Source organism: Chelonoidis abingdonii, chromosome 1 (genome assembly GCF_003597395.2).
Source record: "Chelonoidis abingdonii isolate Lonesome George chromosome 1, CheloAbing_2.0, whole genome shotgun sequence".
NCBI classification, from domain to species: Eukaryota; Metazoa; Chordata; order Testudines; family Testudinidae; genus Chelonoidis; species Chelonoidis abingdonii.
In genome coordinates this window covers 229,720,910-229,734,411 of record NC_133769.1, presented here as the reverse complement: position 1 = coordinate 229,734,411, position 13,502 = coordinate 229,720,910, and the positions used below count along the sequence as shown (strand labels likewise).

The 13,502-nt window shown below is 42.4% G+C and overlaps 1 protein-coding gene across 3 annotated transcripts in view; it reads left to right on the top strand.

The window, feature by feature from the left end:
• The first annotated feature begins 3,310 nt into the window (after positions 1–3,310).
• CDKL5 (cyclin dependent kinase like 5) overlaps positions 3,311–13,502 on the top strand; it is a 244,224-nt gene continuing 234,032 nt past the window's right edge. For all 3 annotated transcript variants that reach the window (XM_032763401.2, XM_032763402.2, XM_032763399.2), the window contains exon 1: positions 3,311–3,425. The gene's annotated coding sequence lies outside the window, so the exon portion shown is untranslated. The remainder of the gene's footprint in view (positions 3,426–13,502) is intronic.

The following is a 13,502-nucleotide window of genomic DNA, read 5'->3' as shown; positions in this document are numbered from 1 at the left end:
GCCAAGGAGACATGGAAGCTGCCGATGTGAAGACCCGGAAGCTCCTAACAATGCACGGAGGTTTCCACCCCAAGTCCAACACCCAGAGACTTGTATACCAGCGGAAAGAAGGCGGGCGGGGCTTGGTGAGTGTCAAAGCCACTGTCCTGGACGAAACCCGGAACATCCAGGAGTACATCAGTAAATGGCCCCCAAAGATGAGCTGCTGAGAGAATGCCTGAGGCAGCAGCAGACATGGAGGAAGACCAAGCAGAAGAAGTGCCATGGCAAGACAAGACCCTGCATGGATGTACCATCGACAGATAGCTGAGGTGGCTGACATTGGGAAATCTACCAGTGGCTGGAAAGAGCTGGACTGAAGGACAGCACTGAGGCACTGATCATAGCAGCACAGGAACAGGCACTGAGCCCAAGATCCATTGAAGCAGGGTCTACCACACTAGAGAGGACCCAAGGTCAGACTGTGCAGAAGAGGCCTCAGAGACAGTCCAACACATAGTGGCAGGATGTAAGATGCAGGCAGGAACAGCATACACTGAACGGCACAACAAGTGGCTGGCATTGTGTACAGGAACATCTGCACAGCGTATGGGGCTAGACCCTCCAAGACCAGATGGGAGATCCACGAAGGGTTGTGGAGAACAGCAGGGCTAAGATTCTGTGAGACTTCCAGATCACAGACGGACAGGCAGGTACTGGCCAATCAACCAGACATCGTGGTAATAGACAAGGACCAGAAGACAGCGGTGGTGATAGATATAGCAGTGCCAAGTGACAGCAACATCAGGAAGAAGGAAATATGAAAGCTGGAGAATACCAGGGCCTGAAAGAGGAACTCGAGAGGATGTGGAAAGTGAAGGCCAAAGTGGTCCTAGTGGTGGTAGGAGCACTCGGGGCTGTGACTCCTAAGCTGGTGAGTGGCTCCAACAGATCCCAGGAACAACATCAGAGCTCTCTCCGAAGAGCGCAGTGCTAGGAACAGCTAAGATACTGCGCAGAACCCTCAAACTCCCAGGCCTCTGGTAGAGGACCGAGGTGAGGAAGACACAACCACCCATAGGGGTGAGAGGGGAATTTTTTTTTTTTTTATATATAAACAACCCTATCCAAAACAAGCCAGGGCCCCAATCCTGAATCAGTTTTGTGCAAAGTACTCTCCCTGCCCCCATAGGTCTCCAGAAGACACAAAGTTGTACCTGGGCACAGTTCATTGTAAGATCAGGGTTGAGGTTGGCAATGTTTACCGTAATCATATTTGATCTTTACCCCTAAACATGAAAATTCACTTCCCTTTGAGAAGCATCTGATTCTAAAAATAGAAATTATTATTGTGTAGATAACTAAGCACAACAACAAATGACAGTTCTCCACTCTGTTTTTGGCTCAGTAGCGTATGGCACTCCATGACTATTTACAAGAATTCATAGTGATTGTGCTACTACACTTATAATCAGGCCTGGTATTAAAGAGAAAATGAAACACAGTAAGACAGAATATTTGTTTTAATTATAAGCATATGTCACAGGAAACGCATCTACTTCTTTTAAGAATTAATGTACATCACATTCATTTATCACCATTTTCAGTGGTGGCAGAAGCATCCTGTATCCTGGAATCTGTAGAGACGTTGAGATAATAAGGGTTTATAAATATACACCAATAGAGTCCAGAGTAGCAAATGCTACAGCATATGTACAACTCTCTGGGAATTAGTTTCATGTTTTTGCTTGAATATCAGTTCAGATTATGTTCATGACTATGGATAATGTGATCTATCTCTGATACTGCAATACACTGTATGTTTCAGGGTGGAGGACTGTGTATGATGAGGGTTATATCTAGAACTGAACAGTGGCTAATGCAGTTGGATAGGGGATTCCCCTGTTCTTGAAAGGTTTCTATTGATTGGTCCATTTAGCTAAGTAATTATAAGGCCCTCATCTCTCTAGTATCTGAGTAATTTCTTTTTGCAAGTGTTTGTAAGTTGCTGTTTAGCAATACCACAAAAAAACAGATGCATTTCTCTTTATCTGCTATGTTGAATCCACAAACATAATTCAGTCCCAAGATGACTGTCCACTAATGATCTCTCACTTAGGTAAATACAATTATAAGATACTGTATGAGAGAGGGAACTCAAACCAAACAACAGGTACTAAACAGCCTTACTCCTCCATGTTGCATCTCCAGGAGAGTACGTGTTGGCAGCCCTTGCAATTTTACCATTATTCTTGTAATATTTTATGGGGTTTTTTTTGATAGCCCTGGCTCCTGGAATCACGTGAATCTGTGATTTTCTCAGCTTCAGTGTTTTTAAGAGTACATTTCTAGCTCAGATGCTTTGCAGGGAAAAGCTGGAAAAGGTGAATCAAACAGCAGAAGATATGTAAAAAGGGCTCAGAGTATTATTATTTTAAAGAATCTCATGATTTTTAAAGCCGGCACATGGTTTTTTTTGTTTTGAAACCGACTCATGATTTTTGAATGCTAATGGATTAGCAATGCTGGTATTTTAGAATCGGTTTTCCCCGTTTGAACCATTTGACAATTGAGCTGAGGAAAAGAGGGAGATTTAACCCACAGACTGTCCTGCAAATCCAGAGGGACGGGAATCTCCATCTCTGCCCCCCAGCCTCTCTTCTTGCCTTTCACCACACCAGTGATTCTTGCAGCTCTATGCGTCTCTGTGTTACGCGTGTAATAGTTCGCCTGCAAAAACAGATGTAGTGCAACGATTTCAAGAGAGCGGGGAGAGATTAAAACCCCTTCTGAATTAGACAACCCTCAGAGAGGGCTCTGCCTCCCCAGGAGCAGCTGACAGCCAGCCCCTAGAAACAGTCCTACACAAACCCAAGCTGCCTCCCGAAGATCACCGCCCTTGGTCTCAACCTGTCTGTGTCACAGGGATGTTGCATGCTCTTGACAGCAGCTGCTCCCCATCTTCGCAATCAGGATCTCCCTCCCCTCGCCCCCCCTTGTTGCTGCTGCCACCTCCTTCCTGTCACGACCCCCGCTGCTGCTCCTCCCCCTCCCGCTCCGGCTCGGACCCTCCCCCCGCCCCAGGCTCCAGCTGTCAGCCAGCCGCCCGCACCCCGGCTCTGGTTGCTCAGGAACTGCAGAGTCAACCGAGCTTGTCCGCGCGGTGGGCGGGGTCGAGATAGGAGAGCGGCCGGAGGGAGGGGGTGAGGCCCCTCCCAGCCCGCCCGTGCGGAGGAATAGCCCGCTCGCATTGGCCGCTTCATGGGGGGCGTGGCTTCCTGCCGTTTTGCGCTCTCTCCCACTGGTGTGGGGCTGTGTCAATGCAGTCCGCGGGGGCGGGCAGCGGGCTAGGCTGAGAGCGGAGCGGGGATAGAGCGAAAGAGGGGGTGGCGAGCGCTGCTGGGTGGTAACGAAAACAGCGGTGGAGCCGCAGCTGCCGGAGCCGGGTGAGTGTCGGGGCCGCGCGGCGAGGGGGAGCCCCAGCCCCACCTGTCAACTCCCCGGGCTGCCCGGTAACGGCGGGGCCGCGGCCCTGGGCTCCCCCGCCCTGGGCAGTGAGCGGCCGCTGCGCTGCGGGGCGGGCTGGGGCTGGGGCTGGGGCTGGTTTCCCCGCGGCGCCGGGGCGAGGGTGTGTCGGCTCCCGGTTGCCCCTGAGGTAATCCTGGTTGAGGGCAATTGGGGGGCGGGGTGGCGCGGGGATCCTGGCCCGTCCCCGGCTGGGACGGGTCGGTGCTGGCGGCTGCCTCGGAAATCCTCCGCGCGTCACCCGGGGTAGATTTGTGGCTTCCCTCGCTAGGGAAATGGACCAGTTGTTCCTTGGCAGGGAGCGACCCACAGGAGAGATGCGGGCGGAGAGGAAGCGCTGGGAGCATCTGGGAGCTCCAGGCGCAGCCCCCCGCCTACCCCCAGCGGGGAGAAAACCCTTCCCCAGTTTCAGCTGCGGGGAGGGGGAAAGGCGCAGGGATCCCGGTCGCGGAGGGGCTTTTCCCTTGACTCTGCTCCAAGCCTCCATCTTTCAGATCAGTCTCTGGCTAGTGGATGTGCAATTTCATATGGATTTCCTTTGCCCCCGCTCCCGCCCCCACCCCGGTCCTGGACAGCTGCAAGGGAGAGGGATGTTCTGAGTGGGACGCTTATGGCTCACACTTCTAACCTGCCCTTCAGAGCCTGTTATAGGCTGCAGGGGAGGGGGCTGCGTTACCCTTTTAATTCCTGGTTCCTGGCTTCTGTGTAGAAGATGTGTGGGTGCTGCTGCTGCTTAACTACTTATCCAGCCTCTGGTTTTGGATCCTCCTTCTCCCATCTGCATAGCTCCATTGCCTACTGTTGATGCGGCAGGTAGCGTTTCCAAGCTGTAGCAGGAAACTGCTATAGTGAAACTGACAAGAATCAGTGAATTTCTTCTAGCTGTTGCTTGGGGAAAGCTATAAACAACACCAGGAACATTAGGGTTCTCTGTAGATCAGAAAGACAATACTAAGTTGTCTACATTCACATTTGGAAAATTAACGTCTATTCCTTATGGATGTGAAACTTAATTTTTTTTAAGTGAAAGCTTTGATTCTCCACAGATCAGATGGTGAGTTAATACAATATAGAATAGGATTTGGGGGATAAAATAAACTTGTTTACTCAGTACTGGCAAGTGAAAACTTTCCCTGAAGAGGCCTAAGCCATCAGGTTATGCAGTAACTAAGACCAACATTTTCAAATAAATTACTGTGTTTTTGTTCTGTGTCTGTACAGCACCTTGCACAGTGGAGTCCTTGTCCATGATTTGGGCTCCTGGGTCCTATGATAATTCAAATAGTGGCCTGATTTAAAAATAAAAAAATTAAGAGATGCTGAGCACCTGCAGCTCATGCTGAATGTGAATGACTAGTTCTATAGTACCCATTGTAATAATGGTCTTTTGGTTACAGTGCTTGATTATGGACTAACTAAGCCTCTCCTTATTGATTGTGTGAAACATTTTAATTGAATTGTTTTCCTCTGTAATTAAACATATGATTGAATTTACATTCCATAGTGCATTTTGGATTTGCCAAAAACCAAAATAAACAGCAATTTTTTTAAAGTTTCAGTATGCATATTACCTGAATAGCAGAGAAACCTAGTTTTCAACTTTAATGTCTGTTACAATGATGCTTTGTGCTTCTATTCAAGACAAGTACATTTTATAAGAAACTTGCATTTTTTCTGCTATTGTTTTTTTAGTCCTTTTATGGCTTAAAATAATTTGAGACTTTTAGTCAGAGAAACTATTAAAAAGAGAGGGGGAAGGGAAGGTGGTAGCCTTGATGGTTTCAAAAATCAATACTCAGATTGCATGTTAAAGTGATGTTAAAGGTCAGTTAAACTGATGAAAACAGGAGAATTTAAAGATGGGGTGGAAGACTTTATATGGAATCTATTTTTTGTTTAAAATCCTCTGGGGAAATTATGATTACATTTCTAATACCTTTATTACTTAAATTGAACATTTTAAAAAAATCACATTTACTTCTCCCTATTTTTTTGTTGTTTGCATTATACTCATTTTGGCAATGAATAGAAACTTGTCACCTGCACTCTTGGCAAGTTGTTCTGTGAGGGCATCTTTTCTAATTATGTGTAACATTTTAAAAATAATCCCAAAGAACTAATTCTTCAAGGTTTTTAGAACGTTGTCTCGAACAGGACATTTTTCAGATCACTTTTGTTTGACCTTACTGTAAGAACAGTGTCTTACAATGCTGTTAGTATTGCATAGAATATTGTACAAGAATCATATATTTTTATCTTCAGCTTAACTGAAATATTGAAAATTTTTTTGATCACTACTAAAATAATATTTTTACCTTAGTTTTAAAGTAGAATGACTATATTTCCTTGAAACTCAGAAGAAAACACACTTTCATATCTTAGTAAGTAAATACTGAATACTAAAAAGTATGTACTGTGATGCTGTATAATCCTAACAGTAAGCCATCAAGGAGTATTCTTTTCCATAAATCTTGATGGTTGGCAAAGTCACTGCTACTGTGTCTGTTTACTACATTGACTAGATAACTTACTGAATATATACTGCGTCATGAGAGAGCTTTATATATTTTTGAGCTACCATGTCAGATTCTACCACTGGAGCAATGGTGTATTTATCTGTAGCACTAGTGTAGTTTGACAGTTGCAGTGGCTATTTCTGTTAATGCATGGAGTAGAGTGAGTGGGTGGGAGGAGAATCAAAGCTCCAAGTACAGGCCAGTCTCATCTTACGTGGGGATTCTGTTCCGTGGTTAGTGTGTAAAGTGAAAACCGCATATAGTCAAAATTATATTGAGTTGAATGGTAGGCGGAATTGCCCACACTATAAAGTATTAAAATTGTTATTTTTCTTTTTGTTGTTTTTGCCAACTGCGTAAAGTTGAAATCGCGCATGTTAAATGCGTGTAAGATGCGACAGACCTGTACAAAGTAAAATAAAAAACATTCCCATCTACAAAAAAGTCTAGTTAGAGGGGAAAACAGTTCAACTCTGTGTGTGTGTGTGTGTGTGTGTGTGTGTGTGTGTGTGTGTGTGTGTGTGTGTGTATAGTAAAAAAATAAAAAATTGAGATGTTGTCTACGTAGGGATACCATTGAAAATTGTTCAGATGCTTCAGTGCTAGTGCTTCTCTATGAAGCATATTACACACTGCTCTCAGACTTCAGTAGCTATCAGTTTTTCTTGGTGGAATTGAAGTTGTTGCTAAAACTCTATATAACATGGATTCTGGCTATCTCAGAGACCACTTTCTTCTCACCTTCTGCCACGGTAGTTGGGGATGACCTGTGAAACTTTCTGAACACCTACCATACTGAATACTGGAGATCTAGAAGCAGAGTGTTCTTAATGAAGGATTATCATCTCTGGAAATTAATTTTCTCCAATGGGCCAAAAAGCCCTCCCCCCCCCTTTTTTTTGTTAACATTCACAGTGTGCTGTGAAAGTTCCCATTGGTCTTTTTTTGAGAATGGTGGCTTGAGCTGGCAAAGTTCTAGAATTTTAGGGTATGTGAACACATCACACTAAGCCTGGGCTCTGACTCAGTCCTCCTTTCATACACGCATGCACACACCCTTACTTGGCTTAGCAAGAGCACAGGACCCAGTTTCTAGGACCCTGCTAGAGGGATGGACTCAGAGTCCAAGTCTCACTGTGGCTCAGGTTCAAGCCTGGTAATTTTGCAGCGTGGATGCTGCTCAAGCTGTAGAACTGAGTCAGAAGATCTGTGTAGTGCAGTATGGATGTGTTAGCATAGCTGTGAGCCCTAGGACCAGCAACTGTAAGCATAGGTTTGCAATGCAGTGTGGATGCTTGAGCAAGGGCTTGGAAACAGTGTCAACAAGCCGGGTTTACAGTGCAGTGTAGACATACCCTTAGAGCAGGGGTGGCCAAACTTACTGGCTCTCTGAGCCCATGAGACAATCTTCAGAAGTCTGAGAGCTGGGGCACACCTGCGGGGGCTTGGGGCTTCAGCCGCACTCCTGCTGAAGCTCCGAGCCCTGGCAGGTGATCCTCGCAGGGCAGAAGCCCTGAGACCCTTCCCTCCACACTGGGTAGAAGTCCCTATCACCCACCCCACTGCAATCCAGAGGTCCTGAGCTCCCCCCCCAACACATCTGGTAGGTGGAGGATGGGAGGGGTGTGGGGGTCTGCAAGCTGCACTTTAATAGTAAAAGAGATGCATGTGACTTGCAAGCCACAGTTTGGCCACCTCTACCTTAGAGGCTTATTTGAATTGCTACTTGGACAGTTTTTTGGTTTAGACGATTTTTTATATTGGCTATACAAGTTTCCCGGAGTTATATCTTATGCAAATTTTTTTTAAAAAAAGTCAAGAAATAAAAGGACACTTTAGGAGAAGTTTGTGATGGGAAGATAGGCCAGCTCATCCTGTCATTTCACCGTTTAAAAATAACAATCTCTTTCATTTGTAATAATACCTTCCATTTGAGGATTTCAGGGTGCTTTATGAGCAAGCATAGAATCATGGTAGGGATCTCAAGAGGTCATCTAGTCTAGCCCCCTGCTCCTCAGGCAAGATCAAGTTTATCTAGATAATCCCTGACAGGCATTTTTCTAACTTGTTCTGCAAAACCTCCAGTGATGGGTATTCTACAACTTCCCTTGGATGCCTATTCCAGTGTTTAACTATCCTTATAGTTAGAAAGGTTTCCCTAATATGTAATCTAAATCTCCATGGCTGTGGTTTAAGCAGATTACTTTTTGTCTTGCCTTCATTGGACATGGAGAAAAACTGATCAGTCCTCGTTATAACAGCTCTTATCATATCTGAAAATTATCATCAGGTCCTCTCTCAGCCTTTTTTCATGGCTAAACTTGTCAATTTTTTTTATCCTTTCCCCACAGGTCAGTTTTTAAAAAACCTTTTATCATTTTTGTTGATTTCCTGTGGACTTTCCAATTTGTCCACATATTTCTGAAAGTGTGGCACCCAGAACTGGACACAGTACTCCAGCTGAGGCCTCACACTTGCTAAACAGAGCAGGGCAATTTCCTCCAATGTCTTGCATATGGCACTCCTGTTAATACATTCCAGAAAGCTAGCCTTTTTCTCAATTGCATCAGTTTGTTGACTCATATTCCATTTGTGATCCACTATAACTGCTGGATCCTTTTTCAGCAGTACAACTGCCTAGCCAGTGATTCTCCATTTTGTATTTGTGCATTTGGTTTTTCCTTCCTAAGCATAGTACTTTCCATTTATCTTTATTAAATTTTATCTCTTTGATTTCAGACAAATTCTCCCATTTTTTCCCAAGGTCATTTTGAATTCTAATCCTGTCTTCTGAAGTGGTAGAAATCCTTCTGAGTTTGGTATCAAATGCCAATTTTATAAGCATATTTTCCACTCCATTATCCAAGGCTTCAATGAAAATATTGAATAGTACCATACAAGGATAGACCCCCTACAGGACCCCATTAGATACATCACTCCCAGTTGGACAGCGAACCATCAAGAACTACTATTTGAGTATGATCTTTCTGCCAGTTTTGCACCCACTGTGACAGATATGGCAATGCATGCAGTATCCTGGACAAACTTTACTGAATTAAATTTAAGTATCTTCGGAGTCCATTGTATTAAAAATGCAAAGTTTATGTATTATTGTGGGGTCTTATGTAACTTTTTTAGGGAAGAGACCATGGCCAGTGTAAACCTGGGGAAATGTTATAAACTTCAAAGAGCTGTTTTTAAATAATGTAATAGAAAAAAGTGAAGTGGGGTTCCTAGGAAATATGTGGGAGGGGGTGAATGCAAATTACCTCCTTCAGTTATGCAAAGACCCAACCTTTCAATTTTACCTTGAGTGGCTGATTACCTATTCATGTATCTGCAGACCAAAGACCCAAACTATATAAAGGAGTGATTCACAGATTCTTGTATGTACTTGTTCTTTGGTAACCGCTATTATCAACTTGTGACCGGGAGGGGGGAACTCTTGGTGAGGTTTGAAGGACGGATCACTTGCTGGAGCCCTTGTTGGAGGTGGCAGGGGGGTAATCACTTATAAGCTTAGTTGCATGGGTGTAGCTTCTTGTATTGTTTTTAATATGGTTTTGCTGTAATGTTTTCACCTTAAGAATAAATATGCTTGATAAGGAAAAGCTGTGTGATAACTCATACTTGTGGGCAATAATGCTGTTTAAAGTCTCTATGGAAAAGGCAAAACAGGTCTGCTGAGGCCATCTGACTTGCTGGGGAATTCACAGTGTAGGCTGGGAACTGTGCAGCCTGGAAAAACCCCGGTCAGAAGGAAAAGAGTTGCAACTCTCTACCCAAGACAGGTGATGGACGAGGATCCTGGAGTCTAGAGTGAATGCCCTCAACTGGACCACAGAGGGGTAGTAGAGGTGCAGTTGCCCTGAACTGTGATACCCATGTTATAGTAATTTCATCAAGATCACACTTCCCTAATTTTCTTATGAGAATGTCATGTGGCACTGCCAAAAGCCTTACTAATATTAAAGATACATCACATTTACAACTTCTCCCCTATCCAGTGGGCCAGGAACCCTTTCAAAGAAGGAAATTAGGTTGGTTTGGTATGAATTGTTCATGACAAATCCCTGTTGGCTATTACTTATAACCCTATTATGCTGTAGCTGCTTACAAGTGGATTGTTTAAGCATGAGCTAAGCCTAGCAATACCCCTGTGAGTTAGGTGTTATCTGGATTTTACAGATTGGGAAACCAAGGTACAAAGAAGGTAGGTGACTTGCACAGATATGCAGGACGTATGTGGAAGTAACTGGGAATAGTCCATATTTCTGACTTCATGTCTTATATTCTAACTGTAATACCACCTTTTCTATCTGCTAAATCTTGCTGTCTTTATTACAGCAGCTTATATGGTGTAGTGGTTCCATCTAAACTTTTCAGTACATGTGAAACATGGTATATTATCCTTTTAAAAAGTGGTACGAATCAATTTCATATATTAAAACATAACATAATAAAAATGATGAGAGAACTATAGATCTAAAATGCTCTACCTACAGAGCCTATTCAGTTTAATAATATTTAAACTATTATATTGACAAATCTAACTTCTTACAGTTAACAAAAAATCTGTCATAATAAGCTTTTAGGCACAAGCCATCTTTATGCAAAATTTCATAATATTAATACAATATTTTCCTTCACTAAAATTGTTTTAACTATTTTTGTTAAAGATTAAATATTTTGATTAACTGAACACTGAGAGAATGGAAAATAGAAATTTTAAAATAAAAATCCACCCCAAACAGATTTTTTTTTTCTTAAAGCCTTTGAAATGTTATACATATACTTTGTCTTCTAGATACACAGTCCGTAACATCTACATAAATTTTCCAGGGATAAAGTAGCCACTCTAAGGCTTCAATACTGTTACATTTGCATTCACGAAATACATTTCATACCAAAATAAAAATCTGAATATGAAAGCTGTGGAATTGGTACTGCTTTATTCGTACCAAGAGCTATACACGTACATTACTTCATAATTATGAGACTTAATTTAAACCTTTGCTTTGTCAACAGCAACAAAAAAGAGCAACAATATCCTTAGGCCATGTCTAGACTACGCGCCGTATCGGCGCGTTAAAATCGATTGCTTGGGGATCGATTATATCGCGTCTAATCTAGACGGGATATATCGATCCCTGAGCGTGCTTATATCGATTCCGGAACTCCACCAACCCCAACGGAGTTCCGGAATCGACATGGCGAGCCGCGGACATCGATCCCGCGTGGTGAGGACGGGTGAGTAAATTGATTTTAGATATTCGACTTCAGCTACGTTATTCACGTAGCTGAAATTGCGTATCTAATATCGATTTTACCCCGTAGTGTAGACCAGCCCTTAGAGTTGAGTTATAAACTTTGTCATATGTATGGCTCCCATTAACATTTTTGAATGTAATATTGGAGTTTTTTAGATCTCTCTGAAAAGGCTAAAATTTAAAGTGTGTTTGTAGGCAGTGTGGGGCATTCCTCTGACCAGCTTAATCCTGTGTAGTGAATGTTAGTGTTTGTTTTCACCTTGGCTTCAAATCTCTAGTGTGACTCTGAATTGGTGCTATTCAGTTTATTGTCTTATGCTGGAATTACCCCTTGATATCTCAGATTAACTCTTTAGTCAAGGGTACTTTGAAAACTGAAATAAATGACTTATTTTAACACTATGGCATGTTGTTGTAGCTATGTCAGTCTCCAGATATTAGCGAGTCAAGGTGGATGAGATGATAATCTTTTATTGGACAAAATCTCTGGTGGGAGAGACGAGCTTTCATGTTTACACAGAATTCTTCTGAAACTCCCAGACCCGAAGATAGCGTGACCAGAAGGAAATGTGAAAAATCAGGATGGGGGTGGGGGGATAATATGAGCCTATATAAGAAAAAGACCCCAAAATCAGGACATCTGTTCACCCTACCCAAAGACAAGCTCTGTGTAAGCTTGGAAGCTTGTCTCTCTCACCAACAGAAATTTTGTACAATAAAAGATTACCTCACCCATCTTCTCTCTTATTTTTAACACTGATGTGAATGTATTTTTGGGGGGAGGGAGAGGAAAACGTCATCTTAAAATTGGTGGCAGGCACACAGATAAAATTTGCTGATGCTGTGTGAAAGTAGTGAATAAATCCTAAGAAGAATTGTGAGTAAAGTTCTAAATATTTTTTTAATATGCCAGCTAGAGAGAGCTCCTGTGTTTTGGTGAATAGTAGTACTGTCTCCCTTATTTTGTTCTTCTTAATCTTACAGATGACGACAGAAATACAGACGTTAACATACTGCTTCATTCATTGGTAAAGTGAAGGGGGAATGTGACTGTCTGATTACATAGAACCAGATATTCATGAACCTATTTCTGCATGAAAGTATTTGAAACACAAAAAAATAAGTTTGGACCATAAGTGCTAAGTAAAGTTGGCTTTTTTTTCACCAAAACAACCAATATTTAAAAGCAGTTATCTATTTACTGAGGTTTTACAAATATTAGAAGTTGAAGAAACGATTATCATTTGGTGTATTTACAAAAGAATTTTTTTAAGCTAGTTCACTGTCCTCAGAAATTTGCTTTGATTGATCTCCTCAAATGACATGGTTATTCTTGAACCAGTTATATTAGTACTTTAATTCAAAATATCACTTCGTTTTCCTGACTCATGCAAAATGATTTCGACATCTTAAAGTGGACTGTGTAATCCAAAACAAGATCTATAGTGGTCTAAAATACAGTGACTTGTAAATCTTCCAAGTATATTGTGTATTTAAATTGAGTTTAGCGTTTGTGAAATGAATAGTTTCTCAGCCATGGAGATTGATGTCCTGTATATTCACAGAATAGGTAGATAACCGCAGTGTATACTTCAGTTCAGTGCCTCACTAGTGTATCTCAACTAGCTCTGACCTTGAAAGATTTGTTCGCTCTGCCTGTTCCTTACTTGCCTGTAACATGCTAATTGTGGTGGTTTTTTACATATGGAACAGAAGTCATGTAGGAATTGGACTTACCCTCCACCCCATCCTGTTTTTTCACAGTTGCTATCTGGTCATCCTAGCCAATAGTAATAAAAAAACTGTTACCATTTGACAGCTGTTTAGCCAGGCTGTTGGGTAACAGGCACCTATATAAGAAAAAATCCCCCAAAATGGGACTGTCCCTATAAAAACGGGACATTTGGTCACCCTACTATTGGCCTGCTGTTGAGTTAGTGACCAGGAGCTTGAAGTCAGAGTTTCCATATCCTATCATCAATCCCCTGAACCATCAAGCTTTCCTTTCCAAGGCAGCTTTAAGGTATAAAGATGGTTATATCTGTATCATTTTACTAAAATAATCTTATTTTAAAATGCAAGATCTGTTAAACTCTGTACTGTTAAGGTTAGAGGTCAAGAGATGATACAGATTAAAATGGCTTATTTTTTTTTTAACATCTGAGATATGTCCTATGGCCGTTACGTAAATGCATGCTTAGATTAATTGGCT